Genomic DNA, 5,165 nt, shown 5'->3' on the forward strand with positions numbered 1-5,165 from the left:
CCCGCAAGAATGGAGAGCAGTGAAAGTTTTCGCTACATTGAAGCCTGAAGCCTGGCAAACCACCATCGACACACGATACATATCGGCCAATATTATTGCTTTCGTGTCTGAGGAAACTCCTTTAAAAGACGATTTTTTGACGGTTTGAAGAATAAATGGAAACCAACAACGTTTTATCAGATACCCAGTTTGATTTTCTACTAATGCGAGGTACTAATGCAAGTAAAATCGCACCGATTTACGAGATTTCATTGCCCTAAACTGCATCCTAACGCACCACTGGCATTAAATTGTGCTGCCCTTCGTAAGAACTATAGTTTCCATTTAACAACAGATTCCTCCTTGCGCGAGTAAAATTAAGATCATACCGAATGATCTTCACCCAAGGGTAGTTTCAGGTATTGTCATGAACAAGTATGGTCATTTAGACCAAATAAGACAGTTCTAAATTGATGGATCATCCTGTGAGGACTGACTTTGGTGTTTTTAGCGAGTTCACCAAAGCATATTTCAAATCGCGGCAGCCATGTAGTGTTTACACCGCCAAGCGCAATATTAAACGCACTAATGATGATAGTTGCAAGACTTTCGGACCAGTACTTCATCTTTACAGATAGCTTTAGTTCTCTTGAACTGCTGAGATTCCCAAAGTCTGTTAAGAGTCACGATTTCCGTGCCATCAAAATTCTTCTTCTTCTTCTTCTTGGCATAACGACCTCGAAGGTCACGCCAGCCATTGAAATGGCTTACTAGACGGCCGATACATAATATCTGCTACTAGACTGCCGATACTATCCACATAGTTGGATAGTCAGTCCTCACTTCGGGGGACCTTCCCGGTCGGACCCGGTCCTGCCGTATGAAGACCGGCGCCGTTGTCGCCGGTTTAGCTCAATGTTCGATAAGGCGTTTAGGATCTTGCTAATTTGGGTCCCCGTCTTATTGTGGAATTCCCGAAATTGAGAAGACAAACTTACTGGCCAAAACAGGGGTGGAAGTTGTCGCTTTTTATGAGCGACCAATTCCGGCCCAAGAGTTCCTTCGTTTTCCACAAAAAATTTCCTGTCTGATTGGCAGTGTAAGTGGGAGGCGTATAACTCTGGCTCCGACAAAAGCATGTGGCGATGTCGAAGACGGATTCAACGATGTGGATCATCTTCTGCGGTCCTGCGTGGAATTTGAAACTGCAAGACCCTCCATGTTGAGTGCTGTCGAGCATATCGGCAAGCGAACGGGTACGAAAATAAGATTGTGCTAAAAATAATAAGGAATCTCATCTACATGGGGCTCATCTACCAATTCGTCAGAGACAACGGTCTTGTTCTATGATTCTACGTCCACATTACAGTTTTACTCAGACCATGGAGCGAGTTTTTAGATGTTTGGAACAATATGCAATTTTATATTGAAAAATTATTTTATTTTATTTAGTATGACGGCTCTACGCCGTATTGTCATATATTGAACAATAATAAGAATAATTTTGTGTTGTTGTGTAGTATTCTTTATGTCTTAAGCGTTTTTTTTTAACGCCAAGGGTGATCCGATGATGGGGCAACAGCAATTTCAATTTTGGAGGGTTTAGTCTCGAGAACAGCGAAATCGCTCTTGCTGCTGTGGGTAAAACTTGTCGGTCATTCGCGAACCCGGTGCAAATTTGGAAGAAACAATAATGACCAAAATCGACCGGAACTGCAATCAAAATACTCCAAGACAACAACCACGAGATCACCATTTCTACATAACCGTGCATGCTCGGAATAAGGCAAATAACAGGGCGGAAATGCCTTGTTCAATCTATGTCTATTATACTGTCATCACTGATGGTGTAGAAAATACAGCGCAGGGCCGTCATCATAAAATATAAATCAATTAATTTATTAATTAATAAATTACTGCATCATACGTATCCATTTTATTTCGCTCGTTTAGTATGTTCTATGAACCCACTCACTTTTACCTTTAATTATCAGAATCGTCAGGAGTAAACCATTAAAAATGTCATTTCAATGTGTACTTTCATTCAATATATTGTTATTTTTATTTTGAAAGGATTGTACTAATTCTAATCCTAATTACAGTAGTTAAAACAAGAGTGGAAGTATCTTATTCAACCTGACCTGATTAAGTCAGCCTACACTTATCATTCACAGTGCTTTAGTGCCATTCTGAAAACATCGATTCTAAGCACATACCTTTCATATTGTTTTATTCAACGTTGAAGATAGATATTTGTTACTCAGGAAATATATGCCAAACATGTTCGCTCTTCGTTCTGGCCAAATATTGCATTTGGAACATAGACCCTTGACACGGTATCATCCTACATTGTTGTAACGTTTAGTGGAGCATTTGATTTTTATGTCATGTATCCGTCAGCTTCCTTTTGATATCATATACTCATCCTCATTTATTCCCATCGATGGTCTGAAGCATTGACACACGTTGTTTTCGTGAAAGGAATATAAATGAGACAATGATGGCAGAATTGGCAACGAAACATTGCAAAACGCGTTAAATCAAGCAAAGAGAGAGAGAGCGGTCAAACTAGTTACAGCACATCTTTGTCAGCTTTCGGTCTTATTTGCATGATTAGAGGACATTAAAGAAATTCGTTGAGAGGTTTTTTTTCTATACTATGTGCACACTTCAGGCCTGTAACATAAGTTTTCGGAGTTTTAATCTACAATAGAATGAAATAATTTATCATTTATTTTCTCAAATTGATTACATCATACTTTAATTGTCACTTTGAACGATTCAAGAACCTTTGATTTACACACAACCTACTTTCAATGTCAAGTAATGTTGTTGAGTTTGGTAAACGGACGTGTTCGTCATACTTTTTAAAAACCATTTCCATAAATTAAGATTATTACTATTATTAATTGCTCCTGGCAGATCCTTAATCATTAGTACTGTTGAAATTGATCGACATCAATTTTGCTCTCGTTTTCTTAGGGTTATTTGGCTTCTTTTGTGCCTACTGCCTGTACTGTACATTATTATGAAATTGTTTCCTCACTGACAAACATGTCCGTTTTTGTCATAAACATGAAGATTCTTCCTACCATCGTGTTATGCGTTGTGTCATATGCTAATCCAACTTATTTTTGGTATTATTTTTACCAAACACATTTTCCAAACATTTCACTAAATAACAGTGAAGTATTCTGCAAAACAAAAATGAAAACAAGCACTAAAAACAGGACCCTTTTTGTTTCAAATCCACCAAGTAATTAATCATTCAATTTAGTTTCAATCATTCACAGAATTATAAAACGAAACTATGATGCAAAATTATTTTTAGCAAAACAATATACAACAATCTTTTATCAAAAATGATATAAACTAAACTAGCGGATGTCATAGTGTAGCCATACCTAGCGTTAGCCGTATCAAAATTTTGAACACGGGTGTCAAATCCGAAATAGAACAGCCGACCCTGCACAACCGAAATATATACACAAATGATAAAGACGAGAACAGAGTACGAGTTAAATATTAGACCAAAGGATAAACTACTATTATACATTTATTATTAGGACATTTTACAAGTATTCATTAGAAAACAATTACTGAAAATGTACATACCTAAGAACCGAATCTATTGAACGTTCAACCGATATCCACTTCAAGTCTTTTAAAACCTAATAAAACCGACGGCTTTTCTAATAGCCTGTGTAAAAGTGTGTAACGTAAGAGGAATCGAAACAACACAAAAGCCAAATACACAAATTCACTATGTAATGAAACACAAGAGTGTCCCGAAGGTCGATACTTATCTATGATCTTAATCATAATAATAATAATAATCACATGTAATAATAATGGTAATCACATGCATTTCAGTCGCATTTCCCTCCCGTGTTCCATTGTCTCGTTTACTTTTGTGTCTTGGTGGCGATTTTTTGTTATCGCTTTTTGAAGCAATATCTGTTTGATACTGATGGAAAATCTTCAAGCTGGTTGGTTGTTTAAGCTGGTAAACCTTCACTACACTCACATGCGGAACCGGCCTTTTACCCGTCTCGGTGCCTAGGGGCACATTGTTTGTTGTTCTTCCGTAATAGTCGAACTATTTTCGGTGCTTCAATATAGCGAAAATAACATGTTTTCTTTATGAGTGAATTTTATTTCGGTAGAGAGAGAGAGAGGTTGAAATACTGTCAAAATATTACTAATGCTCGTTACTTGATGTACAAGTTCTTTTGTTTCCTTTCATTGCACCGCCTCCTCATCTTATGGGTAATATTTAAGTTAAGTTTTTATTAAGATGAACCTATACCGTTCGCTCGTGTTGTCCCCTTTACTAACATGTCCATCGCTTGCATGCACCTTAAGTAACTTAAACAGGAAAAGTTTGATTTTAAATATTTACGTTTATGTTATGAACTACCTGTTTCATCTACATTTCTCATTTACTACATTGCTCCAAGACGAGCAAACAGAACCTTTTTTGTAGCCTTGTCTTTCCACTAAGCATCATTTCTTGATTTATTCTACTAAACCAATTGTTCTGTCTGTTTTTTTCTTCCCATTGCCTCGCACTACAATAAATGTTTCATTGAAAATCGGCATTCATCCCTTAAACCTTAACTTAGATCACCCACACACGGTCTCACATTTTGGACTTTTCTCACTGGCTGGATAGCTTACAAATAATTACTATGTACAACTGTCCCATAAGCGTCCCCCACAGTCTCCAGAATATTCCTCACAAACGCGTCTACCACTACCGCATAAATTATAAACAAACTGTGTTCGGTGGATGCCTTTACGTGGTTCGCAGAGCTTTCGCATGCAAAGTCTTGCATTTTCTGGGAATTGGTGGCGACTCTCCGATACATTTGTTTACGGTTTTTGTTTATTAATTATGTTTATTCAAAACTCGCTTCATTTACGTATTAGCTTAGCCATCATGGCCATCATTAATTCAACGCGCACGGACAGTCATTTGTAGCGTCTCGAATCGGTTCAAATCAGTGTTGATGAGTGGGATAGTTTACGAGATGTGGATGAGGAAAGTGGCTGCATATCGTTGTGGTAGGTGTATCACACAACTCCTGCTTCATCTGCTCACCATTGGGTTGATGAGTGGTTTGATGAATCAAATGCGATTGCAATGGATGAAGTTGCAGTGGTTGCGATTGAGATAGCTGTTG

General features: G+C 37.7%; 1 protein-coding gene across 1 annotated transcript in view; it reads left to right on the top strand.

Moving 5' to 3' along the window:
- The window catches only part of LOC126557895 (spindle assembly abnormal protein 6 homolog), a 143,171-nt gene that overhangs the window by 91,706 nt on the left and 46,300 nt on the right, over window positions 1-5,165 (top strand). The gene's annotated exons all lie outside the window — the stretch shown is intronic.

The sequence above is a fragment of the Anopheles maculipalpis genome, chromosome 2RL, assembly GCF_943734695.1.
Source record: "Anopheles maculipalpis chromosome 2RL, idAnoMacuDA_375_x, whole genome shotgun sequence".
NCBI lineage: Eukaryota > Metazoa > Arthropoda > Insecta > Diptera > Culicidae > Anopheles > Anopheles maculipalpis.